Source organism: Salmo salar, unplaced genomic scaffold, assembly GCF_965601325.2.
Source record: "Salmo salar unplaced genomic scaffold, fSalSal1 ptg000293l, whole genome shotgun sequence".
Classification (NCBI taxonomy): Eukaryota; Metazoa; Chordata; class Actinopteri; order Salmoniformes; family Salmonidae; genus Salmo; species Salmo salar.
Genome location: NW_027675346.1, coordinates 258,992 through 270,000, shown reverse-complemented (window position 1 = coordinate 270,000; position 11,009 = coordinate 258,992). Strand labels below are relative to the sequence as shown.

Below are 11,009 nucleotides of genomic sequence, written 5' to 3'. Positions count from 1 at the left end.
GGCAGTGTTGCTGATGAAATAGTGCAAGAGCACACCCTCGTGGACAAAATGCTTACAGCACCTGGTATTCCCAGGCGGTCTCCCATCCAAGTACTAACCAGGCCCGACCCTGCTTAGCTTCCGAGATCAGACGAGATCGGGCGTACCCAGGCTGGTATGGCCGTAAGCGAGAAACAATCTCTTGCTACAACATATATAGTCAAAGTGAGTCTGATAAAACAGACATTTAGTCAATTCATCATTAAATGCTTAATACAAGGCAGTGTTGCTGATGAAATAGTGCAAGAGCACACCCTCGTGGACAAAATGCTTACAGCACCTGGTATTCCCAGGCGGTCTCCCATCCAAGTACTAACCAGGACCGACCCTGCTTAGCTTCCGAGATCAGACGAGATCGGGCGTACCCAGGCTGGTATGGCCGTAAGCGAGAAACAATCTCTTGCTACAACATATATAGTCGAAGTGAGTGTGATAAACAGACATTGCATTTTCACCAATTAGATAAGCAGCTTGAACTTTGTGTCACTGAAAAAGTAGAAGAAATTACAAACACTGTTCCCATCACTTTTTAGCACAGGTAGTTGGATAAAATACAAACTTTATTTCCTTTCATCATTTGAACAGGGCAAAGGAGCACAAAGCACACACAAGCTGCATTCAGCAACAATATTCTTGTTTGTCTTATAAATACAAGGCAGATGCTAATTGAAAACACAAGGAAATTTGATCCTATTAAAAAGGCAGGAAGCTGCATTTAGTCAATTCATCATTAAATGCTTACTACAAGGCAGTGTTGCTGATGAAATAGTGCAGGGGCACACCCTCGTGGACAAAATGCTTACAGCACCTGGTATTCCCAGGCGGTCTCCCATCCAAGTACTAACCAGGCCCGACCCTGCTTAGCTTCCGAGATCAGACGAGATCGGGCGTACCCAGGCTGGTATGGCCGTAAGCGAGAAACAATCTCTTGCTACAACATATATAGTCAAAGTGAGTCTGATAAAACAGACATTTAGTCAATTCATCATTAAATGCTTAATACAAGGCAGTGTTGCTGATGAAATAGTGCAAGAGCACACCCTCGTGGACAAAATGCTTACAGCACCTGGTATTCCCAGGCGGTCTCCCATCCAAGTACTAACCAGGCCCGACCCTGCTTAGCTTCCGAGATCAGACGAGATCGGGCGTACCCAGGCTGGTATGGCCGTAAGCGAGAAACAATCTCTTGCTACAACATATATAGTCAAAGTGAGTCTGATAAAACAGACATTTAGTCAATTCATCATTAAATGCTTAATACAAGGCAGTGTTGCTGATGAAATAGTGCAAGATCACACCCTCGTGGACAAAATGCTTACAGCACCTGGTATTCCCAGGCGGTCTCCCATCCAAGTACTAACCAGGCCCGACCCTGCTTAGCTTCCGAGATCAGACGAGATCGGGCGTACCCAGGCTGGTATGGCCGTAAGCGAGAAACAATCTCTTGCTACAACATATATAGTCAAAGTGAGTGTGATAAACAGACATTGCATTTTCACCAATTAGATAAGCAGCTTGAACTTTGTGTCACTGAAAAAGTAGAAGAAATTACAAACACTGTTCCCATCACTTTTTAGCACAGGTAGTTGGATAAAATACAAACTTTATTTCCTTTCATCATTTGAACAGGGCAAAGGAGCACAAAGCACACACAAGCTGCATTCAGCAACAATATTCTTGTTTGTCTTATAAATACAAGGCAGATGCTAATTGAAAACACAAGGAAATTTGATCCTATTAAAAAGGCAGGAAGCTGCATTTAGTCAATTCATCATTAAATGCTTACTACAAGGCAGTGTTGCTGATGAAATAGTGCAGGGGCACACCCTCGTGGACAAAATGCTTACAGCACCTGGTATTCCCAGGCGGTCTCCCATCCAAGTACTAACCAGGCCCGACCCTGCTTAGCTTCCGAGATCAGACGAGATCGGGCGTACCCAGGCTGGTATGGCCGTAAGCAAGAAACAATCTCTTGCTACAACATATATAGTCAAAGTGAATCTGATAAAACAGACATTTAGTCAATTCATCATTAAATGCTTAATACAAGGCAGTGTTGCTGATGAAATAGTGCAAGAGCACACCCTCGTGGACAAATTGCTTACAGCACCTGGTATTCCCAGGCGGTCTCCCATCCAAGTACTAACCAGGCCCGACCCTGCTTAGCTTCCGAGATCAGACGAGATCGGGCGTACCCAGGCTGGTATGGCCGTAAGCGAGAAACAATCTCTTGCTACAACATATATAGTCAAAGTGAGTGTGATAAACAGACATTGCATTTTCACCAATTAGATAAGCAGCTTGAACTTTGTGTCACTGAAAAAGTAGAAGAAATTACAAACACTGTTCCCATCACTTTTTAGCACAGGTAGTTGGATAAAATACAAACTTTATTTCCTTTCATCATTTGAACAGGGCAAAGGAGCACAAAGCACACACAAGCTGCATTCAGCAACAATATTCTTGTTTGTCTTATAAATACAAGGCAGATGCTAATTGAAAACACAAGGAAATTTGATCCTATTAAAAAGGCAGGAAGCTGCATTTAGTCAATTCATCATTAAATGCTTACTACAAGGCAGTGTTGCTGATGAAATAGTGCAGGGGCACACCCTCGTGGACAAAATGCTTACAGCACCTGGTATTCCCAGGCGGTCTCCCATCCAAGTACTAACCAGGCCCGACCCTGCTTAGCTTCCAAGATCAGACGAGATCGGGCGTACCCAGGCTGGTATGGCCGTAAGCGAGAAACAATCTCTTGCTACAACATATATAGTCAAAGTGAATCTGATAAAACAGACATTTAGTCAATTCATCATTAAATGCTTAATACAAGGCAGTGTTGCTGATGAAATAGTGCAAGAGCACACCCTCGTGGACAAAATGCTTACAGCACCTGGTATTCCCAGGCGGTCTCCCATCCAAGTACTAACCAGGCCCGACCCTGCTTAGCTTCCGAGATCAGACGAGATCGGGCGTACCCAGGCTGGTATGGCCGTAAGCGAGAAACAATCTCTTGCTACAACATATATAGTCAAAGTGAGTCTGATAAAACAGACATTTAGTCAATTCATCATTAAATGCTTAATACAAGGCAGTGTTGCTGATGAAATAGTGCAAGAGCACACCCTCGTGGACAAAATGCTTACAGCACCTGGTATTCCCAGGCGGTCTCCCATCCAAGTACTAACCAGGCCCGACCCTGCTTAGCTTCCGAGATCAGACGAGATCGGGCGTACCCAGGCTGGTATGGCCGTAAGCGAGAAACAATCTCTTGCTACAACATATATAGTCAAAGTGAGTGTGATAAACAGACATTGCATTTTCACCAATTAGATAAGCAGCTTGAACTTTGTGTCACTGAAAAAGTAGAAGAAATTACAAACACTGTTCCCATCACTTTTTAGCACAGGTAGTTGGATAAAATACAAACTTTATTTCCTTTCATCATTTGAACAGGGCAAAGGAGCACAAAGCACACACAAGCTGCATTCAGCAACAATATTCTTGTTTGTCTTATAAATACAAGGCAGATGCTAATTGAAAACACAAGGAAATTTGATCCTATTAAAAAGGCAGGAAGCTGCATTTAGTCAATTCATCATTAAATGCTTACTACAAGGCAGTGTTGCTGATGAAATAGTGCAGGGGCACACCCTCGTGGACAAAATGCTTACAGCACCTGGTATTCCCAGGCGGTCTCCCATCCAAGTACTAACCAGGCCCGACCCTGCTTAGCTTCCAAGATCAGACGAGATCGGGCGTACCCAGGCTGGTATGGCCGTAAGCGAGAAACAATCTCTTGCTACAACATATATAGTCAAAGTGAATCTGATAAAACAGACATTTAGTCAATTCATCATTAAATGCTTAATACAAGGCAGTGTTGCTGATGAAATAGTGCAAGAGCACACCCTCGTGGACAAAATGCTTACAGCACCTGGTATTCCCAGGCGGTCTCCCATCCAAGTACTAACCAGGCCCGACCCTGCTTAGCTTCCGAGATCAGACGAGATCGGGCGTACCCAGGCTGGTATGGCCGTAAGCGAGAAACAATCTCTTGCTACAACATATATAGTCAAAGTGAGTCTGATAAAACAGACATTTAGTCAATTCATCATTAAATGCTTAATACAAGGCAGTGTTGCTGATGAAATAGTGCAAGAGCACACCCTCGTGGACAAAATGCTTACAGCACCTGGTATTCCCAGGCGGTCTCCCATCCAAGTACTAACCAGGCCCGACCCTGCTTAGCTTCCGAGATCAGACGAGATCGGGCGTACCCAGGCTGGTATGGCCGTAAGCGAGAAACAATCTCTTGCTACAACATATATAGTCAAAGTGAGTGTGATAAACAGACATTGCATTTTCACCAATTAGATAAGCAGCTTGAACTTTGTGTCACTGAAAAAGTAGAAGAAATTACAAACACTGTTCCCATCACTTTTTAGCACAGGTAGTTGGATAAAATACAAACTTTATTTCCTTTCATCATTTGAACAGGGCAAAGGAGCACAAAGCACACACAAGCTGCATTCAGCAACAATATTCTTGTTTGTCTTATAAATACAAGGCAGATGCTAATTGAAAACACAAGGAAATTTGATCCTATTAAAAAGGCAGGAAGCTGCATTTAGTCAATTCATCATTAAATGCTTACTACAAGGCAGTGTTGCTGATGAAATAGTGCAGGGGCACACCCTCGTGGACAAAATGCTTACAGCACCTGGTATTCCCAGGCGGTCTCCCATCCAAGTACTAACCAGGCCCGACCCTGCTTAGCTTCCGAGATCAGACGAGATCGGGCGTACCCAGGCTGGTATGGCCGTAAGCAAGAAACAATCTCTTGCTACAACATATATAGTCAAAGTGAATCTGATAAAACAGACATTTAGTCAATTCATCATTAAATGCTTAATACAAGGCAGTGTTGCTGATGAAATAGTGCAAGAGCACACCCTCGTGGACAAATTGCTTACAGCACCTGGTATTCCCAGGCGGTCTCCCATCCAAGTACTAACCAGGCCCGACCCTGCTTAGCTTCCGAGATCAGACGAGATCGGGCGTACCCAGGCTGGTATGGCCGTAAGCGAGAAACAATCTCTTGCTACAACATATATAGTCAAAGTGAGTGTGATAAACAGACATTGCATTTTCACCAATTAGATAAGCAGCTTGAACTTTGTGTCACTGAAAAAGTAGAAGAAATTACAAACACTGTTCCCATCACTTTTTAGCACAGGTAGTTGGATAAAATACAAACTTTATTTCCTTTCATCATTTGAACAGGGCAAAGGAGCACAAAGCACACACAAGCTGCATTCAGCAACAATATTCTTGTTTGTCTTATAAATACAAGGCAGATGCTAATTGAAAACACAAGGAAATTTGATCCTATTAAAAAGGCAGGAAGCTGCATTTAGTCAATTCATCATTAAATGCTTACTACAAGGCAGTGTTGCTGATGAAATAGTGCAGGGGCACACCCTCGTGGACAAAATGCTTACAGCACCTGGTATTCCCAGGCGGTCTCCCATCCAAGTACTAACCAGGCCCGACCCTGCTTAGCTTCCAAGATCAGACGAGATCGGGCGTACCCAGGCTGGTATGGCCGTAAGCGAGAAACAATCTCTTGCTACAACATATATAGTCAAAGTGAGTGTGATAAACAGACATTGCATTTTCACCAATTAGATAAGCAGCTTGAACTTTGTGTCACTGAAAAAGTAGAAGAAATTACAAACACTGTTCCCATCACTTTTTAGCACAGGTAGTTGGATAAAATACAAACTTTATTTCCTTTCATCATTTGAACAGGGCAAAGGAGCACAAAGCACACACAAGCTGCATTCAGCAACAATATTCTTGTTTGTCTTATAAATACAAGGCAGATGCTAATTGAAAACACAAGGAAATTTGATCCTATTAAAAAGGCAGGAAGCTGCATTTAGTCAATTCATCATTAAATGCTTACTACAAGGCAGTGTTGCTGATGAAATAGTGCAGGGGCACACCCTCGTGGACAAAATGCTTACAGCACCTGGTATTCCCAGGCGGTCTCCCATCCAAGTACTAACCAGGCCCGACCCTGCTTAGCTTCCGAGATCAGACGAGATCGGGCGTACCCAGGCTGGTATGGCCGTAAGCGAGAAACAATCTCTTGCTACAACATATATAGTCAAAGTGAGTCTGATAAAACAGACATTTAGTCAATTCATCATTAAATGCTTAATACAAGGCAGTGTTGCTGATGAAATAGTGCAAGAGCACACCCTCGTGGACAAAATGCTTACAGCACCTGGTATTCCCAGGCGGTCTCCCATCCAAGTACTAACCAGGCCCGACCCTGCTTAGCTTCCGAGATCAGACGAGATCGGGCGTACCCAGGCTGGTATGGCCGTAAGCGAGAAACAATCTCTTGCTACAACATATATAGTCAAAGTGAGTCTGATAAAACAGACATTTAGTCAATTCATCATTAAATGCTTAATACAAGGCAGTGTTGCTGATGAAATAGTGCAAGAGCACACCCTCGTGGACAAAATGCTTACAGCACCTGGTATTCCCAGGCGGTCTCCCATCCAAGTACTAACCAGGCCCGACCCTGCTTAGCTTCCGAGATCAGACGAGATCGGGCGTACCCAGGCTGGTATGGCCGTAAGCGAGAAACAATCTCTTGCTACAACATATATAGTCAAAGTGAGTCTGATAAAACAGACATTTAGTCAATTCATCATTAAATGCTTAATACAAGGCAGTGTTGCTGATGAAATAGTGCAAGATCACACCCTCGTGGACAAAATGCTTACAGCACCTGGTATTCCCAGGCGGTCTCCCATCCAAGTACTAACCAGGCCCGACCCTGCTTAGCTTCCGAGATCAGACGAGATCGGGCGTACCCAGGCTGGTATGGCCGTAAGCGAGAAACAATCTCTTGCTACAACATATATAGTCAAAGTGAGTGTGATAAACAGACATTGCATTTTCACCAATTAGATAAGCAGCTTGAACTTTGTGTCACTGAAAAAGTAGAAGAAATTACAAACACTGTTCCCATCACTTTTTAGCACAGGTAGTTGGATAAAATACAAACTTTATTTCCTTTCATCATTTGAACAGGGCAAAGGAGCACAAAGCACACACAAGCTGCATTCAGCAACAATATTCTTGTTTGTCTTATAAATACAAGGCAGATGCTAATTGAAAACACAAGGAAATTTGATCCTATTAAAAAGGCAGGAAGCTGCATTTAGTCAATTCATCATTAAATGCTTACTACAAGGCAGTGTTGCTGATGAAATAGTGCAGGGGCACACCCTCGTGGACAAAATGCTTACAGCACCTGGTATTCCCAGGCGGTCTCCCATCCAAGTACTAACCAGGCCCGACCCTGCTTAGCTTCCGAGATCAGACGAGATCGGGCGTACCCAGGCTGGTATGGCCGTAAGCAAGAAACAATCTCTTGCTACAACATATATAGTCAAAGTGAATCTGATAAAACAGACATTTAGTCAATTCATCATTAAATGCTTAATACAAGGCAGTGTTGCTGATGAAATAGTGCAAGAGCACACCCTCGTGGACAAATTGCTTACAGCACCTGGTATTCCCAGGCGGTCTCCCATCCAAGTACTAACCAGGCCCGACCCTGCTTAGCTTCCGAGATCAGACGAGATCGGGCGTACCCAGGCTGGTATGGCCGTAAGCGAGAAACAATCTCTTGCTACAACATATATAGTCAAAGTGAGTGTGATAAACAGACATTGCATTTTCACCAATTAGATAAGCAGCTTGAACTTTGTGTCACTGAAAAAGTAGAAGAAATTACAAACACTGTTCCCATCACTTTTTAGCACAGGTAGTTGGATAAAATACAAACTTTATTTCCTTTCATCATTTGAACAGGGCAAAGGAGCACAAAGCACACACAAGCTGCATTCAGCAACAATATTCTTGTTTGTCTTATAAATACAAGGCAGATGCTAATTGAAAACACAAGGAAATTTGATCCTATTAAAAAGGCAGGAAGCTGCATTTAGTCAATTCATCATTAAATGCTTACTACAAGGCAGTGTTGCTGATGAAATAGTGCAGGGGCACACCCTCGTGGACAAAATGCTTACAGCACCTGGTATTCCCAGGCGGTCTCCCATCCAAGTACTAACCAGGCCCGACCCTGCTTAGCTTCCAAGATCAGACGAGATCGGGCGTACCCAGGCTGGTATGGCCGTAAGCGAGAAACAATCTCTTGCTACAACATATATAGTCAAAGTGAATCTGATAAAACAGACATTTAGTCAATTCATCATTAAATGCTTAATACAAGGCAGTGTTGCTGATGAAATAGTGCAAGAGCACACCCTCGTGGACAAAATGCTTACAGCACCTGGTATTCCCAGGCGGTCTCCCATCCAAGTACTAACCAGGCCCGACCCTGCTTAGCTTCCGAGATCAGACGAGATCGGGCGTACCCAGGCTGGTATGGCCGTAAGCGAGAAACAATCTCTTGCTACAACATATATAGTCAAAGTGAGTCTGATAAAACAGACATTTAGTCAATTCATCATTAAATGCTTAATACAAGGCAGTGTTGCTGATGAAATAGTGCAAGAGCACACCCTCGTGGACAAAATGCTTACAGCACCTGGTATTCCCAGGCGGTCTCCCATCCAAGTACTAACCAGGCCCGACCCTGCTTAGCTTCCGAGATCAGACGAGATCGGGCGTACCCAGGCTGGTATGGCCGTAAGCGAGAAACAATCTCTTGCTACAACATATATAGTCAAAGTGAGTCTGATAAAACAGACATTTAGTCAATTCATCATTAAATGCTTAATACAAGGCAGTGTTGCTGATGAAATAGTGCAAGATCACACCCTCGTGGACAAAATGCTTACAGCACCTGGTATTCCCAGGCGGTCTCCCATCCAAGTACTAACCAGGCCCGACCCTGCTTAGCTTCCGAGATCAGACGAGATCGGGCGTACCCAGGCTGGTATGGCCGTAAGCGAGAAACAATCTCTTGCTACAACATATATAGTCAAAGTGAGTGTGATAAACAGACATTGCATTTTCACCAATTAGATAAGCAGCTTGAACTTTGTGTCACTGAAAAAGTAGAAGAAATTACAAACACTGTTCCCATCACTTTTTAGCACAGGTAGTTGGATAAAATACAAACTTTATTTCCTTTCATCATTTGAACAGGGCAAAGGAGCACAAAGCACACACAAGCTGCATTCAGCAACAATATTCTTGTTTGTCTTATAAATACAAGGCAGATGCTAATTGAAAACACAAGGAAATTTGATCCTATTAAAAAGGCAGGAAGCTGCATTTAGTCAATTCATCATTAAATGCTTACTACAAGGCAGTGTTGCTGATGAAATAGTGCAGGGGCACACCCTCGTGGACAAAATGCTTACAGCACCTGGTATTCCCAGGCGGTCTCCCATCCAAGTACTAACCAGGCCCGACCCTGCTTAGCTTCCGAGATCAGACGAGATCGGGCGTACCCAGGCTGGTATGGCCGTAAGCAAGAAACAATCTCTTGCTACAACATATATAGTCAAAGTGAATCTGATAAAACAGACATTTAGTCAATTCATCATTAAATGCTTAATACAAGGCAGTGTTGCTGATGAAATAGTGCAAGAGCACACCCTCGTGGACAAATTGCTTACAGCACCTGGTATTCCCAGGCGGTCTCCCATCCAAGTACTAACCAGGCCCGACCCTGCTTAGCTTCCGAGATCAGACGAGATCGGGCGTACCCAGGCTGGTATGGCCGTAAGCGAGAAACAATCTCTTGCTACAACATATATAGTCAAAGTGAGTGTGATAAACAGACATTGCATTTTCACCAATTAGATAAGCAGCTTGAACTTTGTGTCACTGAAAAAGTAGAAGAAATTACAAACACTGTTCCCATCACTTTTTAGCACAGGTAGTTGGATAAAATACAAACTTTATTTCCTTTCATCATTTGAACAGGGCAAAGGAGCACAAAGCACACACAAGCTGCATTCAGCAACAATATTCTTGTTTGTCTTATAAATACAAGGCAGATGCTAATTGAAAACACAAGGAAATTTGATCCTATTAAAAAGGCAGGAAGCTGCATTTAGTCAATTCATCATTAAATGCTTACTACAAGGCAGTGTTGCTGATGAAATAGTGCAGGGGCACACCCTCGTGGACAAAATGCTTACAGCACCTGGTATTCCCAGGCGGTCTCCCATCCAAGTACTAACCAGGCCCGACCCTGCTTAGCTTCCAAGATCAGACGAGATCGGGCGTACCCAGGCTGGTATGGCCGTAAGCGAGAAACAATCTCTTGCTACAACATATATAGTCAAAGTGAATCTGATAAAACAGACATTTAGTCAATTCATCATTAAATGCTTAATACAAGGCAGTGTTGCTGATGAAATAGTGCAAGAGCACACCCTCGTGGACAAAATGCTTACAGCACCTGGTATTCCCAGGCGGTCTCCCATCCAAGTACTAACCAGGCCCGACCCTGCTTAGCTTCCGAGATCAGACGAGATCGGGCGTACCCAGGCTGGTATGGCCGTAAGCGAGAAACAATCTCTTGCTACAACATATATAGTCAAAGTGAGTCTGATAAAACAGACATTTAGTCAATTCATCATTAAATGCTTAATACAAGGCAGTGTTGCTGATGAAATAGTGCAAGAGCACACCCTCGTGGACAAAATGCTTACAGCACCTGGTATTCCCAGGCGGTCTCCCATCCAAGTACTAACCAGGCCCGACCCTGCTTAGCTTCCGAGATCAGACGAGATCGGGCGTACCCAGGCTGGTATGGCCGTAAGCGAGAAACAATCTCTTGCTACAACATATATAGTCAAAGTGAGTGTGATAAACAGACATTGCATTTTCACCAATTAGATAAGCAGCTTGAACTTTGTGTCACTGAAAAAGTAGAAGAAATTACAAACACTGTT

The 11,009-nt window shown here is 43.6% G+C and overlaps 31 non-coding genes across 31 annotated transcripts; all 31 read right to left on the bottom strand.

Moving 5' to 3' along the window:
* Positions 1–49: 49 nt before the first annotated feature.
* Positions 50–168, bottom strand: LOC145869285 (5S ribosomal RNA). The gene has a single exon (XR_014385281.1). It is a non-coding gene; the product is annotated as a 5S ribosomal RNA (ribosomal RNA).
* A 139-nt stretch (positions 169–307) lies between these two features.
* On the bottom strand, positions 308–426 carry LOC145868012 (5S ribosomal RNA). Its single transcript, XR_014384005.1, has one exon. It is a non-coding gene; the product is annotated as a 5S ribosomal RNA (ribosomal RNA).
* A 409-nt stretch (positions 427–835) lies between these two features.
* Positions 836–954, bottom strand: LOC145869274 (5S ribosomal RNA). The gene has a single exon (XR_014385270.1). It is a non-coding gene; the product is annotated as a 5S ribosomal RNA (ribosomal RNA).
* A 139-nt stretch (positions 955–1,093) lies between these two features.
* LOC145869263 (5S ribosomal RNA) lies at positions 1,094–1,212 on the bottom strand. Its single transcript, XR_014385259.1, has one exon. It is a non-coding gene; the product is annotated as a 5S ribosomal RNA (ribosomal RNA).
* Positions 1,213–1,351: 139 nt separating this feature from the next.
* On the bottom strand, positions 1,352–1,470 carry LOC145869253 (5S ribosomal RNA). The gene has a single exon (XR_014385249.1). It is a non-coding gene; the product is annotated as a 5S ribosomal RNA (ribosomal RNA).
* A 409-nt stretch (positions 1,471–1,879) lies between these two features.
* Positions 1,880–1,998, bottom strand: LOC145869242 (5S ribosomal RNA). Its single transcript, XR_014385238.1, has one exon. It is a non-coding gene; the product is annotated as a 5S ribosomal RNA (ribosomal RNA).
* Positions 1,999–2,137: 139 nt separating this feature from the next.
* Positions 2,138–2,256, bottom strand: LOC145869231 (5S ribosomal RNA). The gene has a single exon (XR_014385227.1). It is a non-coding gene; the product is annotated as a 5S ribosomal RNA (ribosomal RNA).
* A 409-nt stretch (positions 2,257–2,665) lies between these two features.
* LOC145867755 (5S ribosomal RNA) lies at positions 2,666–2,784 on the bottom strand. Its single transcript, XR_014383748.1, has one exon. It is a non-coding gene; the product is annotated as a 5S ribosomal RNA (ribosomal RNA).
* Positions 2,785–2,923: 139 nt separating this feature from the next.
* LOC145869219 (5S ribosomal RNA) lies at positions 2,924–3,042 on the bottom strand. Its single transcript, XR_014385215.1, has one exon. It is a non-coding gene; the product is annotated as a 5S ribosomal RNA (ribosomal RNA).
* Positions 3,043–3,181: 139 nt separating this feature from the next.
* On the bottom strand, positions 3,182–3,300 carry LOC145869208 (5S ribosomal RNA). Its single transcript, XR_014385204.1, has one exon. It is a non-coding gene; the product is annotated as a 5S ribosomal RNA (ribosomal RNA).
* A 409-nt stretch (positions 3,301–3,709) lies between these two features.
* LOC145867754 (5S ribosomal RNA) lies at positions 3,710–3,828 on the bottom strand. Its single transcript, XR_014383747.1, has one exon. It is a non-coding gene; the product is annotated as a 5S ribosomal RNA (ribosomal RNA).
* A 139-nt stretch (positions 3,829–3,967) lies between these two features.
* Positions 3,968–4,086, bottom strand: LOC145869197 (5S ribosomal RNA). Its single transcript, XR_014385193.1, has one exon. It is a non-coding gene; the product is annotated as a 5S ribosomal RNA (ribosomal RNA).
* A 139-nt stretch (positions 4,087–4,225) lies between these two features.
* Positions 4,226–4,344, bottom strand: LOC145869186 (5S ribosomal RNA). The gene has a single exon (XR_014385182.1). It is a non-coding gene; the product is annotated as a 5S ribosomal RNA (ribosomal RNA).
* Positions 4,345–4,753: 409 nt separating this feature from the next.
* Positions 4,754–4,872, bottom strand: LOC145869175 (5S ribosomal RNA). Its single transcript, XR_014385171.1, has one exon. It is a non-coding gene; the product is annotated as a 5S ribosomal RNA (ribosomal RNA).
* A 139-nt stretch (positions 4,873–5,011) lies between these two features.
* LOC145869164 (5S ribosomal RNA) lies at positions 5,012–5,130 on the bottom strand. The gene has a single exon (XR_014385160.1). It is a non-coding gene; the product is annotated as a 5S ribosomal RNA (ribosomal RNA).
* Positions 5,131–5,539: 409 nt separating this feature from the next.
* Positions 5,540–5,658, bottom strand: LOC145867753 (5S ribosomal RNA). The gene has a single exon (XR_014383746.1). It is a non-coding gene; the product is annotated as a 5S ribosomal RNA (ribosomal RNA).
* Positions 5,659–6,067: 409 nt separating this feature from the next.
* LOC145869153 (5S ribosomal RNA) lies at positions 6,068–6,186 on the bottom strand. Its single transcript, XR_014385149.1, has one exon. It is a non-coding gene; the product is annotated as a 5S ribosomal RNA (ribosomal RNA).
* A 139-nt stretch (positions 6,187–6,325) lies between these two features.
* LOC145869142 (5S ribosomal RNA) lies at positions 6,326–6,444 on the bottom strand. Its single transcript, XR_014385138.1, has one exon. It is a non-coding gene; the product is annotated as a 5S ribosomal RNA (ribosomal RNA).
* A 139-nt stretch (positions 6,445–6,583) lies between these two features.
* LOC145869131 (5S ribosomal RNA) lies at positions 6,584–6,702 on the bottom strand. Its single transcript, XR_014385127.1, has one exon. It is a non-coding gene; the product is annotated as a 5S ribosomal RNA (ribosomal RNA).
* A 139-nt stretch (positions 6,703–6,841) lies between these two features.
* Positions 6,842–6,960, bottom strand: LOC145869120 (5S ribosomal RNA). The gene has a single exon (XR_014385116.1). It is a non-coding gene; the product is annotated as a 5S ribosomal RNA (ribosomal RNA).
* A 409-nt stretch (positions 6,961–7,369) lies between these two features.
* LOC145869108 (5S ribosomal RNA) lies at positions 7,370–7,488 on the bottom strand. Its single transcript, XR_014385104.1, has one exon. It is a non-coding gene; the product is annotated as a 5S ribosomal RNA (ribosomal RNA).
* Positions 7,489–7,627: 139 nt separating this feature from the next.
* On the bottom strand, positions 7,628–7,746 carry LOC145869098 (5S ribosomal RNA). The gene has a single exon (XR_014385094.1). It is a non-coding gene; the product is annotated as a 5S ribosomal RNA (ribosomal RNA).
* A 409-nt stretch (positions 7,747–8,155) lies between these two features.
* On the bottom strand, positions 8,156–8,274 carry LOC145867752 (5S ribosomal RNA). Its single transcript, XR_014383745.1, has one exon. It is a non-coding gene; the product is annotated as a 5S ribosomal RNA (ribosomal RNA).
* Positions 8,275–8,413: 139 nt separating this feature from the next.
* Positions 8,414–8,532, bottom strand: LOC145869087 (5S ribosomal RNA). Its single transcript, XR_014385083.1, has one exon. It is a non-coding gene; the product is annotated as a 5S ribosomal RNA (ribosomal RNA).
* Positions 8,533–8,671: 139 nt separating this feature from the next.
* LOC145869076 (5S ribosomal RNA) lies at positions 8,672–8,790 on the bottom strand. Its single transcript, XR_014385072.1, has one exon. It is a non-coding gene; the product is annotated as a 5S ribosomal RNA (ribosomal RNA).
* A 139-nt stretch (positions 8,791–8,929) lies between these two features.
* LOC145869065 (5S ribosomal RNA) lies at positions 8,930–9,048 on the bottom strand. Its single transcript, XR_014385060.1, has one exon. It is a non-coding gene; the product is annotated as a 5S ribosomal RNA (ribosomal RNA).
* Positions 9,049–9,457: 409 nt separating this feature from the next.
* Positions 9,458–9,576, bottom strand: LOC145869054 (5S ribosomal RNA). The gene has a single exon (XR_014385049.1). It is a non-coding gene; the product is annotated as a 5S ribosomal RNA (ribosomal RNA).
* A 139-nt stretch (positions 9,577–9,715) lies between these two features.
* Positions 9,716–9,834, bottom strand: LOC145869043 (5S ribosomal RNA). Its single transcript, XR_014385038.1, has one exon. It is a non-coding gene; the product is annotated as a 5S ribosomal RNA (ribosomal RNA).
* Positions 9,835–10,243: 409 nt separating this feature from the next.
* Positions 10,244–10,362, bottom strand: LOC145867751 (5S ribosomal RNA). Its single transcript, XR_014383744.1, has one exon. It is a non-coding gene; the product is annotated as a 5S ribosomal RNA (ribosomal RNA).
* A 139-nt stretch (positions 10,363–10,501) lies between these two features.
* On the bottom strand, positions 10,502–10,620 carry LOC145869032 (5S ribosomal RNA). The gene has a single exon (XR_014385027.1). It is a non-coding gene; the product is annotated as a 5S ribosomal RNA (ribosomal RNA).
* Positions 10,621–10,759: 139 nt separating this feature from the next.
* On the bottom strand, positions 10,760–10,878 carry LOC145869021 (5S ribosomal RNA). The gene has a single exon (XR_014385016.1). It is a non-coding gene; the product is annotated as a 5S ribosomal RNA (ribosomal RNA).
* Positions 10,879–11,009: the final 131 nt, after the last annotated feature.